General features: G+C 39.1%; 1 protein-coding gene across 2 annotated transcripts in view; it reads right to left on the minus strand.

Moving 5' to 3' along the window:
• The window catches only part of beat-IIIc (beaten path IIIc), a 99,344-nt gene that overhangs the window by 34,339 nt on the left and 45,991 nt on the right, over window positions 1-19,014 (minus strand). The gene's annotated exons all lie outside the window — the stretch shown is intronic.

The raw sequence follows: 19,014 nt of genomic DNA on the forward strand, positions 1-19,014 counted from the left end.
GAGTTATGAAGCTGTAGTGCAGTAGAGTTAAAGAGTCGTAGAGTTGTAGAGTTATAGAGCTGTAGAGTTGTAGATCTGTACAATCATTGAGTTGTAGACTTAATGTAAAGTTGTAGAGCTTTACAATTAATGGTTGTAGAGCTATGAATTTAAAGAGCTGTACAGTTGCTGTACAGGTTGCTGTCGTATATATTTATATGTGTATTTTTTCTATAGTCGTAATTATGCTTTTATTAATTGTAAATGATCTTAAACATATAACTCAATTCAACTTTAGCGTAAGCTTCTTCTTCTTCAGTTTGAGGCAGGCTGGCCAAAAAAAAGTTGAGGTTGTCGACATGTTAACTTTGTTGACAACACAAATTAACACTCATAAAAGTTTTGTGCCGCACTCACACACACACGCACACAGAGAGAGTGAGAATGTAACGAGAGTGCGAAACGAAAAACTCTTCAACATAAACAACCAAACAACAAGAATTTATGTGCATATTTGCTCAGCCCAACAACTTTGACCGACAGAGGCGAATGCATGTGTGTGTGTGTGTGTGTGTGTGTGTGTTGGTGCAAACATTTACTTTCAGACATTGCAATTTCTTCTAATTGACGCATTTCGTGGCTGACAGCCAGCCGAGCTGCGCACCATGCAACATGCGTGCAACATAACATGCCACATGATTTGGAGGCAGCCACTAACGAAGGAACTGACTGAAGCTGCAGCTGCAGCTGTAGCTGTAGCTGTAGCTGTAGCTGAAGCTGAAGCTGGACACTGAAGCTGGCCTGTAATTGAAAATGTCTTACGCTTGTCGAACCGCAAGTCACAAATGCACACACACACACAAACACACACCAATACACACACATACACATGCACAGCTCGTGCTGAATGTCATTCCCTGGGCATTTGCCGTGAGCCCTAACAATGCAATTTGAGCAAAACACACACAAACAACGCACTAAACAAGTCCGGGCACACCGAACGGGAGTGACCGACTAGCAAATACCCGGCACATCATGTTAAGCTGCTGAGATAAGCTTTCCTTAGGTAAATCTGCACAGGTATGCAAAGAGTAAAGCACTTTACTGTGAGCGGGGATTTCAGCACCCGAGATGTGCTTAATCTGTCTGAAGTTTGATATTATTTGAAGCGATAATTTAAAGATAGCCACTTATCGAATATCGATTTGAATGGATAGCGGTGGGATCGACGATTTGTAAAGAAGTAGATGGATTATTTAGTGCATGATGATCATTATATCAACTCAAATCGATAGTCATATCTACACAAAATATAAGCAGAAAACATGATCTGAGCTTATGTATATCACACATATAAAATATCTCACACGTTGTATGATCACCGCTAAATCGAGTGTTTAAGAAGATCACGAATAGCGATAGTTAGTAGATAGATCGATAACTAACAGGCATATGTATATTTAATTAACAGATATACCGATATGTAATACATATATATGATTAATAATGATATCGATAACTCTTTAGTATATCGGATCGTATCGATAGTACGATGATCGATAATTTGTAAAAAAATTTAAACAGTGCTGGATCGACTCTTCGTTTCATGCTGATCATACTCATACATTTCTTTGGAATCCCTCCTTATACCGTTCCTTCCGTGATATACAGTACCAAAGAAAACATGATACCCTGTTTTTCGTTTTCAATGGGGTTCAGTGCATAAAAACGCCGCCATTGCGAAAAGCGAAAATGAGCGTAAAGCTCAAAATGACAGGGAAGCGAGACAAAGACCGAGAGAGATAGAACTACAGCTTGAGCTAGAGCTAGAGAGACAGAGATAGCTACAGAGTGATAGAGTCAGAGGAGTCGTCCCACCATGCCACTTGCACGGCTGCCAACTTGTTTATCTCGTGACTGCACACAGTTTCAATTCGACGACCCAGCGACCCTTCTTCGGGTGCACTGTAATTGCCCGCAACAACAACGGCTGAAACAGCATCAACAACAACAACAGCAACAACAACTAGATGCACTACTGGAATTGAGGCTGAGCCAGAGAGCAGCTTTAGCAACTTCATTTGCACTGTTTCGCTCCGCTTTTCATCTATTTTCCTTTTTCACTTTTTTTTGTTCTTTCTTTTTTTTTTTTTTTTTTGTATGTCTGTCATTTTGATGTCCCTTGGCTGGTTGCTGGCTTGACAGTTTCTTCTGCTTCTTCTACTTGTTTTTTGGTGCATCGTTCTGGCTACTTGCGCTGAGGTCAACTGGTTGACACTTTGCCATCTTTCTTTCCATTTTTTTTCTGTTTTCGCAAACTCTGCGTGTCGCTCGCTGGCTGTCAGAGTATTTCTGGAATTAGTCGGCGTTGCCCCATGAGCCGGGTGAAATAATGCGGAACAATGTTGAAAGCGATTTTTATCTTATTAAATATTGCATATTTTAGCTTTGGCCTGACATGCGAAGGCATTCGAACCGCAGCAGCTGCACGGACAATTTTTTATACCCTGAACCCATTGAAAATGGGAAATCAGGGTATAATGGTTTTGTTAAAAGTATGTAACAGGCAGAAGGAGGCGTGGCAGACCCCACAAAGTATATATATTCTTGATCAGGACGACAAGCTGAGTCGATTTGGCCCTGTCCGTCTGTCTGTCCGTCCGTCCGTCCGTCCGTCCGTCCGTCCGTCCGTATGTATGAACGCGTCGATTTCAGAAGATATAAGAGCTAGAGACTTCAACTTTTTTTTTAAATGTCCGTATATATCACGCGCAGATCGAGTTTATCACTAAAAAACGATAACTCATTCCGATATTTTTTTATCGATAAAAAACCTTATCGAAGATCACTTAAATAATTATATCTCCTACATCTTTCAAGCTAGAGTCTCCAAATTTAAAATGTATATTAAGATAAATTTTATACAATTTCGGTTTTTGTTAAAATTTACCCCCCACACCTAAATCCACCCCCTCACCCTCATCTTTGTAAAAGTCGTATATCAAATACTAGAGACTTGAGCTTCGGTATACACATACATTTTAACATTATGATTACGTTCTGAAAGTTTCATTACGATCGTACGTCTAGAAATTAAATTATTCAACAAATAAGTTTTCATAATAGTGCCACACTGCAGCGCAACCCAAGCGCAATCGCCTGTATATGCGAGTGTGTGTATGCGTGTGTTTGTTTGTATGCGTGTGTGTGCGTGTATTTGTATGTATGCGTGTGTGTGTGTGTGTGTGCGTGTGAGTTTGCTAATTATTTTTGAAATGTCAGTTGCTTGTAGGGTTCAGGGGATCTCGTAGTCGAGCAGTCTCGACTAGAGCTTTCTTACTTGTTTAAATTAAAAGCTTCTTCAATTATTGCCCCAAACACCCGAAGCAGCTAGCAAATTAGATAATTATTTCTCCACTTCGCTCTGCTGTCTACTCTATATGTGAGTTTCTTATGAGTATTGGTGTTTGCTATTCTGGTTACTATAATCAATTTGTCTCTCTTTTGCCTTTTCTATATATCGCTTTTTTGGGTGTCTCTCTCTCTTCTTATTGCTCTCTCTTTCTCTCTGCTCTTGGTATTGTATTGGTCTGTATTTCTGTTTTTCTGAACCATATCTTAATTAATTTTATCATTCTTTTCTATTGCTCTGTTACCATATTATATTATCCATATATTATTATCTCGTTTCTCGCTTTCTACTCATTTTTCCCATTCTCCTTATATTTCTTCTATATTATGCCTTACCTTCCTACTTTCTTACACCTCTCACTCTTCCCTCTCCTTACCTTGTTTTCTTTCCATCTTCCTATCTCCCCTTTACCATCTCTGTGTTTCTCCCTTTCTTATTCAACTATCCTCTGCGAACAATCCAATTTTCCGCTCTCTTTCCAGCATTGATTCTTAAACGTTTTGATGTCTGCCTTCAGACTCTCCTATGTTTAAAAAACAAGCTTATGAAGTACATCAGCGGGATTGCTTTAATGACAAAGTTCATAACTTTATTTCAATCATGAGCGGGAATGCTTTGCTGAAAAAAGTTAATTTCTAATTCCTTTGATTACCGCATGTAGTATATTAGTTTAATTAACTCTCTCACACACACATAGACGCACACTAATGCAGAAGCTCAACATCAATTAGAGTAAATTCGTAGTAAATCAAATCATAGACATGCGCTCATAGCGCAAAGCCGAATCACCCGCTCTGCAAATGTTTTATAATATTGCTTTTTCCCATGAATTCCATAATTTATTATTAATTGACTGGGACTGGGACTGTGCCAGGGACTGGCACTGAGGGGGTCACTCTGAGCCCCACAAGGGTTAAGAACTGGTCGTAGTTATGGAGCCAGCCGAACATGCGATGCGCCGCGCTGCGACTTACGACAACTCGCAATAATACGCTCTCTGAACATTTCAATTAAGGTCGAATCGCACTGGGAGAAATACATATTGATAAAATCACAATCAAATACAAATAAAACAGATATTGCACATAAAAATTGACGCAATTTAACAGCTGCGCTTAGTGGCTGCCGGCTGCTGAGGGGCTTTCGCACTTGTTCGGGTGGGGGGGAGAGGGTTGAGGATTGCATGGGGGTTGTGTAATCCACAAGGGGAAGTTGCCATGGCCACGAGGCTGGAAGCCAACGCAGTTGTTGGTAGTTGCGTGTGAAAATGAAACAATGACATGACCACAAAAGCCATGACAGCCAGACAGACAGACAGACGGACACGCGTACAACAACAACAACAACAGCAAGAGCGTAGTAAACTAACAAAGTTTAATGCCCATGAAAATCGAATACACAAACTCACTCGCTCGCTCGATGGGGTTGCTCGGTTTTTCGGGCCAAAAATTTCTGGGACGGTCGAAAAGTGGGCAAATGCTATGTGCAGATGCGTTGACCAGACTAAGTCAATAATTGCAGCCAAGCAGCCCAGCCGCCCAGCCGGCCAGCAGCACAGCAGCCCTGCCGGCGGTGTAAAGGGAGCCGGGCTTAGACAAAACAAACACACTGCATTATAGTTTGTAATCGTTTTTCGATTTAATAGGACAGCCCAAAAGGGGCTGAGAAGGGATAGAGAGAGGGAGAGAGAGAGAGAGAGGCGGGCAGAGTGTGGGAGCGGGAAAATTGCGGTAAATGGAAATGTCCGTTGCAGAAAGGAGAAAAAAAATATGTAGAAGCCGAAACAAAACTGGTGCGTGCCAGGATATGGCAGCACATGAAGGCGTGCCATGACAGTGGCCTGCCAAAATGCTCCATGGGGACACCATTTTGGGCCTTAAATGAGTTTCTGGCTCACACTAATGCGACGACTGTGTGCGACTGACAGCCAAACAACAGCAGCAGCAGCAACAACAACAGCAACAACAAAACGCTCCACGAGCCCAGTTTCAGTTCTCTTTTCTTCTTCTTTTTTTTGCCATGGCAATGGAAGCACCTAATCCACCGTCCAAGTCCGCACGCGCCCACATAAAAACTGCAATTAAAGCGTATTGACCATGAGAATTTTATAATTGAATTACAAGTTGGCAGAGATACAACGGATACGGATACAACCAGGGACTGGCCAAACCGGACGGAACTGAATTCACAATTCACATTTGTCCACTCAGATGCAAGCAGTCAAGCGTAGCGCCTGGCCAAAGGTCAAGCCCGTCGACGGGCCAGTCAGGCAGAAGGTCGGCAATTAAAATGAGGCGTGGGCAGTGCTGAAGACTTAATAAATAGCCAGAAGATTGTGCTGTATCGAGAGGGTTGGTCAACACACACACACACACACACACACACGCACACATCTGATTGTTGACCAATAGTCCGCTCGAAATTTGTGTCATCTTCAGCGTACGCCTCATCGAGCTCAGCTCACTGCGTGACCCCTGACCCTTGCACCCTACACGGACTGCCCGCCCGCCTGCTGAGCGAGTGGTTAATGCGCTTACAACAGATGTTTCTGTGGCAGCAGCATTCGGGGTTGTTTCCCGCATGTCAAAGGACTCTCGTCTAGCTCCAAAAATTGTCCTCGATTGTATTCCCTTCTTGGTAAATAAACGTTAAATGAATTATTATTCTCTTTTTCGTTTTCTTGTCAGCAGCAAATAGCATTAGGCCTAATAATATTAGACGAATTCTGGATAAGAATATGATTGAATTGCGACTTTATAGCATAATTATAATAGAGATTTTTTAAGATAAGTCATAAGGCAAGTATGATAAGCTGATGCCTATACATAAGAGTTTTTAGATATGATATAATGAGGGAGTCTCTATGGTTGATTGGAAATTGAACTTAACAAAAGCTAATTTAATTTTTAAGAGCATTAAAATTTAAAGATAAATATGTATACAAAAATATATAAAAACATATACATATATAAAATAAATGAATAAATAATAAAAATAAAAAATTAAATAATTACAAAATATGTATTAAAAATATGTATAAAAAAATTATTAAAAATAAAAATATATTCTTTATAAATATATATTCTATTTATGCAACAAAACATTGAGCTTACTTTTTGAGCAGACTGTAGAGTAATATATACTTTTATTTTAATTTTTTCTTTTTATTTTTAATATATGTTTATCATAAATGTCGAAATAAATCTATCAACAGCTTCTAAATATATCTTGATTAGGTTCGCTGTGACGTCTCTCAAAATAGACTCAATTAGCAATTAGCAGGAGGCGGACTCTATCAAGCGCAGCAAGCAAACCAGAAGCATTCCTGGTGTATCCTAATTGCGTGGCATGAGCTAAGAATAGCGAAATTTTATTAATATTTTATTGAGTTGGCAGCTGTGCGACAGGTGAGTTGAGCCCCGAGAGCATAGAAGAGCCACGACTCCTGCTGCCGTTGCTGCTGCTGCTGCTGCTGCTCAGGTAGTCAGATATAATCAATACAAATATCAATATATGAGCATTGCGTTGGACACAAAAGCGTGCACAGAAGGTCGACTGAAAAGGTGGCCTGCACGTGCTAATAAATTCATTAAACATTAATGTGTGTGAGAGAGAGAGAGGTAGAACACACACAGAGGGAGAGAGAACAAGTGCAGCGGCAATAAAACTATTAGCATAATGATAGCATTAGGGCAATGGGAACAGCAGCTGAATGAGGCTGACAGGATGCGGGTCCTGGCAGTTAGCTGACATAAAAAGGCCTCATTGGGGGGCGAATTTGTAATGCTCAGATAAATTGTTATTTTATGTGCCATCGTAATAAGCGCATTATATAAGACAGCAGTCGACCGTGTGAATGTGTGTGTGTGTGTGTGTGTGTGTGAGTGCCCAGTCATACAGAAAACTACGCACGTCTTAGCATAAGGCATGAGCGAAGTACTTCAGGACGTCATTGAGACGAAGACGAAGAAGAGTAAGACGAGGACGGCGATGACGCCTTGGGGACATTGAACCCTACTATAATTTCGCATGGAGCAGCAGTACGGCGCGTGCCGAGGCCAAACGGAGCCAAAGCGTTTGGGGCTCCAAGGCGCAAAGGTGCAGACGTGGCTCAGACAACCGAATGCCACTCAAAAATTATAAACATTTTTTAAAACACTTTTTTGACAGAGTGTTGAGAATTTATAGCCAACGAAAAAGAATCGTACGTGCTGCGGTCACGCATCAATTTTTGGCCACACAGCCAGCAGCAGCAGCTGCTCAGGCGTGCGTGAAAAGGACGAAGGACGACAGTCCCGTACACTTAATAAAGTGTTTGTTTGGCATCAGCTCCAATCCAATAGGGGTTAGCCAAAAGCTCTATGCTCGCTATGCGCTGTATACAATTATATATAGTATATACATACATACATACATATGTATATATTGCAGCCCCATGACTGAACTCTGTTTCTGTCAGCCAAGAGACTTTGACATTTCAATTTCGATTTTCAAACTGGTCACAGAAATAAATGACAGAATACGCAACGGCACAGCATCAATGGCAGAAAAAAAACTAAAAATAACCATCGAAAAAATCAGACATCAATACAACAATTAAATGACACACATATTGGAAAAGGTTGCTGCAGAAATTGAAGCGAACTTTCCATTTATTTTTGACTGCGAACATCAAAAACGAAAGCAACAAATAACTTGCAGCTCGCTTTGGCGCTCTCCAGTGGAACCTGTGTAACTTGAGGTCAATCCAGGGCAGGTGAGGCAAGTGAGAATTTTCAGCAAGTTCTATAGCCGATGCTTGATATGGCAGAGTGAATGTTTAAATAAGAATGGCAGCTGCAGAATGCAACAGACTTTTTTTATGAATTGTTGATTAGATATCCTTAATCTTTTATGCCCTTAGCTTTATCTATGTCTTAAACAAAAAAAAACTTCAGCTACTCATTTTCATTCTGAAACATTTAGTCTAATTACAATCTAAGCATCAGTAGCTTGAGTTCAGTTTCATTTAAGAAATCAAACTCAAAGCTGAGCTTGAAGAAGCTGCAGCAACTTTAATATATGATTTTTATACCTTGAAGTTCAGGGCCTGAACCCATTGAAAATTGGAAATGTTTTTATTAAAAGTATGTAAAAGACAGAACAAGGCGTGGCAGACTGCGTCCGTCCGATCTCAGAAAATAAAAGAGCTAGCGACTTGAAACTATTATCAAGTTATTAAACAATTACATTTCCCAGGTAAGGTCTAGTTTTTTGAGCGTATGTATATATTTTAGCAATTTATTATATTTCTTATTAAAATTTCATTTAATCATAAGCGGACGGAAAAGCATGAATGATCGCACAAACAATAAATCAAATACATACATACATATTTATTAGATAATCCATATATATAAATTTTGCTTTATTTGCATTTAAGAGATTAGAATTTGGTTCACTTAATGTTTTTTCGACTGTATGGTATATAATGTTTCATAAATTGTACGTCTCGCGCTAGTCGCTTACGAAGTATTGGCTAAAGCACATCGATCGCTCCAACGATGAAATTATACGTGGGCCTCATCATAATCTTGTTGATGATTGGGATCAACGAATATTCCGCACCGCATTATGGATGGCAACACGGGTATATAGGGCCTCATGCGAAGCAAATAAGGAGCGGACCACCTAAATATATCATTCAAAATGGCAAAAGAAAACCTCTAAAACATAAATTCCAATAGAAAAAAAAAGGAAGCCTAAATGAGAACTAATATTAATTTACATAATTCTGATGACAATAAAAACCTCAAGTGCTACAATAATTTATGCATTAATGTATTTTATTGTGGAGCCTCGGTGGGACATGGACAAATTAGTGTCTCTATATTTATTGATTTGTTAACTTTTTATTTGATTGCGACTTGGTTTTTTATACCCCGAACCCATAAACAATGGGAAATCAGGCTATAAACGTTTTGTGAAAACTATGTAACAGGCCAAAGGAATCATCACAGACCCCATCGAGTATATACATACATACATTCCTGAACAGCTCGACGATCTGAGTCTATATCAACCTCAACCTTACTCTGACTCATCTAATATAGCCTATCGCACATGCTGCTCTTTAGCTTCCGCTTCCGCTTCCGCTGAGAATCTGTTATCTCCTCACCTACAATTCACCCACTGATTAGCCACTCAGTGTCGATCGCATTCGTGACACTGTTTAGCAAATTCAGCCGCAAGACGATTACACATCATTACACGGTTTGAGCATTTGGGGCGAACTCTCACTCTCGGCTCAATTGGTTGGATGCTCTGGAGTTTTATTTACATTAAAACATCATCAACGTGTTTATATCAACATCAAACTCATTTTACGCATCACCAAACTTTTCGTAATCCTTTGATCCGATGCAGCAAAAGGGTATGCCCCAGCCAAAAAAAAAAAAGAAGAAGAAGAAGACATACGAAGGGCCAAACGAAAATCAAGGCAGACCTCATAAAAAGCTTGCCATGCTGTTTTGCTGCTGCTTCTTCTTCTTTTTTTGTTTTTTTTTTGTTTGGTTCCTCTTTTGGGCATACGCACAGGAAGCGCAGAGGGCCAACAGCAAAAAGGTTTCATGCTGTTGTTCTTGTTGTCAACCCACTACCACACAGCTGAATAATATAAATCCAAAATAAATCAGTATACTTTTCAGAGTCGAGTGGTTGTTAATTTGAAATTTATACGAAAAACAATTTAATCGATTCGAGCCGAAAACTGTTCTAGGCCCACAGCAAATGTTAACGGATACCAGATACTCTGAGTGGGTGGGCACGAGTGTGTGTCTGTGTGTGTCTGTGAGTGTGTTTGTGTGGGTGTTTATGACCTTGTCGCAGTCAATGAGCTATGGCTTTTGGGATAGGTCTAGCCGGTAAACAATATTCACACATCCCCAAAAGGTGGGAGCATCAGATTTAATACCTGAGCGGAATTGCGAAGAGGCCCTTGGTAAAAAAAATAAATGCGGCAAAATAATTCTTGGAAACGACTCGAGTGCGTGGTTACATATTCAAAATGCGCCTTACAAAGTATTCAAACATATTTCCAGAGCAAGGCAGCAGATATAAAGAGTCTTTCCTGAGAATCACACATGTATTCAGATCTTTAGCAAGCTCTTTGTCATGCGCCTTGCTTGAATAACTTTTTGCATACAATTTCTGCAGCTTCAGTGAGGAGTCTAGCTATTACAGCTATTTAAATTTATAGTCACTTTTATGCCAATCCACAGCGAACATACAGGAGACTACATCAATTCTATTCTTAGATGTAAAATCTATAAATCATATTCATGCTCAATCCTTTCAGAGCTTGCTTTCTAATTATAGCACGAGTTCCAGAATTTCGTAAATTTATGTTACCCCACTTTAACCGCAAGCAGCTCAGCCCAAGCTTGTCGAGCGCTGTCAATTAGCCTGCACGCCCGCCCCGCCCCGCCCGGTTGTCTAGCTGTCTGCTGTCTGCTGTCTAGCTGTCGTGCTCGCATTTTGGGGCCAACTGGCAGCAAACAATGTCAACGGCATGAAAACCGCAGCCTCATTACGAAATATTTAATCATATTTAGCGCGCAAAAACAAAAACCAACGAGCAGCAACAAGGAACAACACGGAGAGCAGAGAGCGAACGAGCAGGTGAGAGCAGGAGCTGGAGCACAGCCACAATTCGAACAATACAAGCGAGGAAAACCTCAACAGCCACAGGCCACAGATATCACAGCTGCCTTGGCAGTTAAGTAAATGTGACAAAATGACAATATTTTCTACAAAGAGACAGAAAGAGAGAGAGAGGAAGAGGGAGAGGGAGAGATACAGGTTGGTCTCCACTAGTTAGAGACAAACTGCTTTGTGTGTGGTGGCGCTTAGAGTATTTGCTGGTTGGCAATAATATCAAATTGCACTTTTCTGCACATGCACACACACACACACACACACGCACACACACTCTCAGTGTAACAATGGCAAAAAAAGATACACAAATATCTGGCAAATACAAACAAATGTGCAAACAGACGTTGCAGGAGCACAAGCCAAAGGAGAGTGAAGTTGTCGGAAGGGAGGGGAGGGGGGCGACTGTGAAACTGAACTGAACCGTACTGAACTGAATGGAACGTGAACTGCTGCAGTCAGTGTCGCTCTGCGGCTTCGTAAACATCATTTAAGTCCATTTGTGCATAGCAGCAAAGCCACACGAGCAGCAGCTACTGAATGGTCGCTCTGAAGGAGTCTCGTTTCGTGTGCTCAGCAATTTCTGCAGCGTTTGCAATGTGTGTGTCTGTGTGTGCTCAGTTATTTGATATGCGCGGTTATTTGATAATAACAGCTGCTTGACGGCCCACAGATAAAGGGAGCAGGGGCAGGGGGCAGGGTGCAGGAGAAGTAGCAGCAGTAGCAGCCGTCTGTCAACATGGCATCAATCAAAAGGGCCACATTTGCCATCTACTTAGTTGGCTGGCTCTACTTGCTGATGAGGCAATACCATTGCTTGATGCCTGATTGGCCGGGCAGCCAATGCACCAGCAGGAGCACCAGCAGGAGCAGCAGCAAAAGATACTTTACTTGCTTGTTAAGATTAAATACTGAAAAGGGTACGCAGATAGCTAGGTAGTTGCATATTAAACCAGCAAATTGTACAAAAGTTGACAGAATGCTATAAATAGATAGATAGATAAACTGATTATGAGAAGATGAATATGAAAATGGGCAAATGTTTCAATATTAAACAAGAGAAATTGACGATTTTATAGCTGTTTGCAGATATAATATATATAAACTGAGATGAGAAAAGAGCTGAAGAAACAGTATATTTATTTGATATCAAAGATATAATAAATATATGTAGTTGATTTTCCTTAAGTAAATGCTTATTTTTGAAAGTATCTCAAAGATGCTTTATCTTTAGTCTTGATGTATCACATATCATTCACGCAATGATATGCCATTTGGATATGTTTACTGTATCTGACACAGGGAGATATGTATGTTTATTGAGCAAATATCTATTCAAATATTATTTGCAATATTTCACATAAGTTGAAAATTTTGTATCTGAAAGATACTTTTGCCTGTTTGCAAATATTTAAAGCGTAGATACTCTGAGAAGACAGCTAGATAAACATCTACATTTATATATAACCAGAATATAATATGACTTTGTTCTATTAAATATGTTTTGCTGAACTAAAATCGAATTTTACTTACTTCGACATCTCCTAGATACTTTTCTAGCTCTAAGACAATTTTGTATCTAAACAAAATAAGGAAACATGATTTGTCACAAAAATAAGTATGATTCATTTCACAAATATGTATCTATTTTATGATACCCTGCAATATCCTTAGACAGTCTAAATTTCCAATTTGTTATCTTAAAGATATTGGACCAGCAAAACCATTCTGAAAGATACTTTTACCTACTTGCCCACTCAAAGTATCTCCATGCAAGTGAATCACTGAATACGATAATAGACTTGGCTGGTAATATGACATAGCTAAGTGCCTTGACTGTTTAAATAATGCAATCAAAACACATGCATGGCAGCTAGGCTAGGCAAAGTATCTATCAGTTAGCAAACCAATCTGACAGTTAAATATTCGCTAATTACCTAAATATCTATTCGATATCAAAGGTATATTTACATTAACATCTATGGCAGCTCAACAATGTGAATAGCCCCAAGCTATGTGCACACAGATGCCTATCAAATAGCTAATTAGCCAAATATCTATCAGATAATTTAGCCAACTGTGCGGCCTGACAATTGAACAAATGGAAATTGTATAAATTTCGACTTCGGCTGTCAAATTTAGATTATTTGTAATCGTATTTAGATAATTCAACTCTTAGTTTTGACCTTTTGGGTGCAAACCAATGTTTACTCAAATTTTCGAGTCAAGAAAAGTTGTTAAAAATTTTAATGGATTGCTCAGAGCTCAGAGCTCAGTGCACAGTGCTCAATGCTTGGGCCCAGAATTTCCGTTCCTTGCTTGTGTCTCGATGTATGTCAATTAAATTCAATTGAGATTAATTTAATGTTGTTATTGTTTCTTTTCTTTGGGATTTCGTAAGACGGCCGACCGAAGCCACTTAAGGCTGCCCAAACAAAGACCGCACAACATTCGAAACTAAGGGAAATCAATGAATAGCCGCTACCTGACTGAAAATCGTTGTTGCTGAGGTCGGTCGCTCAATTAGATTTGGGTCGCAGCTGAAAGTGGAATGCGAGCAGCGACTAACTAAGTTGTGCTTCTAAAATTCCAAGAGAGTATATTTGGTTTGCATTAGAAATGCATTTGGGTGCCTGACAGCTAAATAATTCATGCCAACGATAATGCAGAGCTAGGAACACAAACAGAAGCAGAAGCAGAAGCAGAACTAGAAGCCGTAGCTGTACCCATAAGCATATGTATCTGTATTCGTATCTGTATCTGTGTGTGTGTGTGTGTGTGTGTGTGCATTTTTATATGCTCTTTATGCATTCGAATATTTTGCTTTCATTTTCCGACGGCGCGTATTCGTATTCCAATTCGTATTCGTTTGCCTCATTTGCTTTGCTTTTGTTTTTCACATTCCGCATTCGTTTGCCTCAATCGATTGACATAGTTCACTTCTAATGGATTTTCACGCCAAGCGTTGACACAATTGCGGCCAACAGCAGCAGCAGCCACAGCCAGCCACACAGCAGCCCGAGCCAGAGCCAACTCGAGTGTTGGCTTTTTGCTATTGTTACCCAGCCAAGGTAGAAACTTATATCATAGACATACCTGCAACGAAACAGAGAAGAAGTGAAAATTGCATTAAAGTTTCAGTTTTCAGTTTTCAGTTTTAGTTTGTTGTTTGTAGTTGTTAGTTTTAAGTTTTCATTTGTTGTTTTTTTTAGTTTTTTGTTTTTAATTTATTTTCTTGATTCAATTCACTCAAGACTTGAAGTCATAAAGAGCTCAGCTATCAGTCGACTGCATATAAACATAAATTTCTTGAAACCTAATTGCCAGAGAGATTATCAAGAGGCGCAGCGACCCCAAATCAAATCGAAGTCCAAACCAAATGATGTACGAAAATAAAAATACGTTTTTGATATATTTACGAGACGAAAGACTTGTGGAGATTACAGCGAGATGTCGAGAAACTTTAAAGAGCGACACACAAAAAGTTATCAGCGATGCGTGGCTGCTGCTTCGTTACTTGCTTTAATTTTAATTAAAAATCTTTCGACTCAAATAACCCCGAGTTCGTAGAGAGACAAAAGTCGAAATGTATATATAAATACATGCATTTATACATATATATATTTATGTATATACTTATATATTTTTAGTCGAAGGCTTTATCGCAGCTGTAATCTGTCAGCGGGACAGTGAAGTTGTTTAGGGGCACAAAAGTCGAGTGCTTGGGGGGCGCACACACAGACAATGCTAGCAGCTATCTCTCTCTCTCTTTCCCTCTTCCACACGCACACTTCCATTGATGGATGCTACAACAACAATGACAACAACAACAACATCTTCGCTGGAAGTACATCAAGTGAAGTGCACTTGTTGCCTCTTTAGCTATTATTGTTGTTGTTACTGTTGTTGTTGTTGTAGTCGCTTTTGTTGTTGCTGTTGTGTTTAGTTATTAAAACTGACAGTTTTATTTGTCGACTCGCAGTTCCATCTGGAGTTCGACTTGGAAGCCTGTCGCACACCCAAATGCCTTATGACACTTTTATTTCTCCTCTTTTCTGCTCAGTTCAAAATAGATTTAATATATATACATTATTTTTTTTTTTTCTTCGTCGCTCATGTTTTTGACATGTGTCTGGCGAGTTCGACTTCGAGTGCGAGTTCGGTATTTTTTTGGGGTTGAACACAATTGATTTTACTTCTTACTGAACTTTTAGTTTCTGAGTTTGAGTGCGAGACGATTGTCAGTTCGCTGGCGGTGGTTGCAATTGTCATACATACATACGTAGTGGCATTCGAACTTCGACTTGCGTTTGACATTGGCATTGCAGACAGCTCGACAGCTCTTAAAGTGCGCCGAGCTCGCAAAACACCGAAAATCAATCAAAGCTGCCACAAGGAAATATCGAAAGAAGTTTCTGATGCATTCGCAATAGAATTTAGGGGGGCGAAAAACTGAAATGTTTTTCAAAGATTTGTAATTTTACGAATGTGTTTATTTATTGTATTTATATATAAGTCTTATAGGTCATATAAATATCACTATAATAAATCTAAGTGACAAACTTTCTATGCAAATCGAAACAAATCATTTCATTTAACATTTTTAACAAAGTCTCGAGCACAACACAGAATCCATTTTTAATTTTTTTTTTTTATATATATTTTGGTATAATAAATACAAAATAAATTAAATCACAAAGCCTGAAGAAAAGTTGTATTTTACTTTTTTTTTACAATTAAACTAAACAAAAAATAATTATCTATGAAAATTTCTTTTAAAAATGTTGTTTAAAATAATTATAAAAACTTTAAAAAATATATATATGTATATATAATGAAATGAACCAAGCAAAATTTATTATTATATTTTTATTTACCCTTTTTATTAGATATTTAATACAAATAAAAGTTATTAAAAATATATATATTGAAATATATAAATATATAATTTATATAAAAAAATCAATTTTTTAATTTCTCAATTCATTTCATAATTAAAAATTTAAAGTCTTTTTCAGAAATATATCCCACTTTAATGCGGCCCATTTATATATATAATTTATGCGCTTCGCACCTACTTAAAATCTTAAATATTTTCCCACTTTCCCCGCAGCTAGTTAAAGAAACTATGCCCCCTATTAATTAGCATTCAGCTCAGCAAATTAGGAAAATATCACAATTTTTTATATATTAAATGAGATGCCGCCAACAAATTAGTGTCAAGCGTCGTTTCGAATGTATTTAACTAATGATCCACCTAGAAGAGCACGAAGGCGAAGCTAGAATACCATGAAATTGACTAGAGATAAACATGCTCGAGCGACTTTTCGCACTGCTCTTTCATTAATTTTCCAATTTTTCCGAGTTTTCCGGAGAAACAAAAGTCAAACAAATGAGTCGCATAATATTTGTTGTCATTTGTCTATTTATGATAATTAAGCTTTGACATTTTTATGATATTAATTAATTTGATGGCAAGCCGGAGAAGTGTGAAAAGAAATGCCAAATGCCACGCCTTCACTGCCCTTAGCATCCACGCCAACGACCCGCCCGCCCACACGCTTCTAATTTTGTCAACGCGCGACGGATGTCGAGACGACCACAAAAAAAAAAAAAAAAAGAAAAGAGAATGAAAAAAATTAATAGGCCTTGGCGTGACCCCAAAAAGACAAAAAGCAAACACGAAACACAATTGAAACGGGAAGGTGAGAAAAGTGTTGCTGCAGATGGAGAGTGGATACACTGGTGTTGTTGTTCCTCTACTTCTTCTAGTTGTTGTTGCTGTCCCACTTAATGAGGGGTCTACATCTGCGGCATTAGCGCTGATCGTCAAGCATTTAAAACTGCAGCGGGGGCGACTTGGCTCATAAAACTGACAATAAAGTAAGACAACTAGCCCTAAAGAGCAAAACTAACTGACGGTGGCTGACTAAGAGATACCCTGTTGGCAGTGTCTAGAAGCTGTTGCAGAGATTCTAGATCATATCGATATGCATGCCTTTGCATTTCAATTTATTTCGATTGCTGGGATAAGGCGAACTTAGAGTTTTGGTAGAGTTTTCATAATTTTACGAGCTGCGTAGGGATTTGCAAGCATTGCAAGCAATATTTAATAGCTAAACCATTGCTTGTTATCGATATATTTAACAAATGCTGAAATAGAGCTATCAAAAATAGCATTATTCCTGTTTGGCTATGCCCAAATGCTTCGAATTAATATGTCAAATATAGTCTAGCTCTTAGAACAAACGAGATATGATTCATTGATATATATCTGGTGTCGATATTAATCGATATTTAATAAAATAATGCATTGGCTATGAGAGAACCTTGGCTGAAACCACCATCAAATATTGAGAATATCAAAAATAACTTTGAACTCAACTGAGGCAGAACTAGAGTATACTACATAGGCTTATTCGACAATAACTATAATCCTAGTCACGTATATGTAAACAAAAATAATATGCTTTGCACCGCTTGTGTTGTCAGGGTATTAAGAAATACAGATAAACCCGCCGTAGTTGGCGCTCTTTTGGCATATAAATACGCCTCATGTCTGCTCGACTGAATTTGGTTTTAGTTCAAGCATTAAATTAAACAAACAGGAATGATCTAGCTCACTGCAGCTAAACTATCCAATATGTCTACATATGTAAAATTTTCATAACAAATTTGCCAGCTCTTCGAGTTTTACGAGTGCATGGGAGCTCGTTAGACAAGTCGTTGGAGCCATAAATAATATCGAACTGCGATGGCGTGAAGGAGTTCAACGTTTGGCATGATGGATGCGCTATATGAATTTTTGTATAATCAAATTTCACTTTGCGCCAGCTTTAAAATCAAATTTGTGCCCCAGCCTGTAGCCTCAGCCTGGGCCTTCAGCATATGTTTCACAGCAAGAATTATGTGGCGCAAAACTAATGCACAAAAATTTATGCGTTGTGAAAAGTTTTTTCTTCTACAGCTCTTTCGGGTTGGCGTTTTTTTTTTCTTCTTCTTTTCTGTCCCCCTTCAGTCAGCCTTTCACCCACTGGCCAGCTGTGAACCACTCAATGGAGCTGGCCAGCCGTAAGACAGGCCCAACAATATTTTTGGCTGCCCGCCTTTCGGTTTCTTTTCTTCTGCTCTCTTTTGCAAAATGAGGCGCAACGAAGCGTATGACAAACAGATTTTTCTCCAAACGCAAATCCGTGCGCTGAAAAGAAAAGGCAAGGAAAAAGTGTAGGAATTTCCATAAAATTAGAATAACAGCAGTGATTCTTTACGGAGAGAGACCCGCGCACCGCGCCCCTCAGACAGACGAACGCCGAAATTTATGAGCAGCAAGCATCCAAAAAAGACGCATATATATACATATATATGTATATATGTATGTAGGGCAAAAGAACAAAATCGAAAGCGAGAGGAAAAAAATGCAGGAGGAGCAAAGTGAGACGGCAGAATAAATGAGCGCTGCCTTGAAAGAGGCAGCAATAGCTTGTAAAATATAATTGAAGCCGAGGCAGCGACAGATTTTTATGCACACACGCATCGAGGGCTAAGGGCTAGGCCAGCCGCGAAGGGCAACACGATATAAAATGTGCGAGGGAGAAAGAGTGAAAGAGAGTGGGAGAGGGATAGGGGAGAGCGAGGTCTGAAACCCTTTTCCGCTCCAGTCCTCAGCCTCCTACTCCATCGCTTTGTTAAGTCATGGCGCCTTGGCATTTTTGGCACTCATAGCTTGCCCCAATTTTTATACCTTGATCACAATTGCAGCAGGCCCAATGGGGTATATTCACTTTGGGATTAAGTATGTTGCAGACGGAAGAAATCGTAACTGAAGCTGAGAGAAATGATGAGGTGGATTTTTATATATATTTTTTTATAACTTCCGGACTCCTTTTTTTTAATTTTATATGTTTATTTATATAAATTAATATATATAGTTT

Source organism: Drosophila navojoa, chromosome 3 (assembly GCF_054131105.1).
Source record: "Drosophila navojoa isolate 15081-1374.11 chromosome 3, UAZ_NAV_1.0, whole genome shotgun sequence".
NCBI lineage: Eukaryota > Metazoa > Arthropoda > Insecta > Diptera > Drosophilidae > Drosophila > Drosophila navojoa.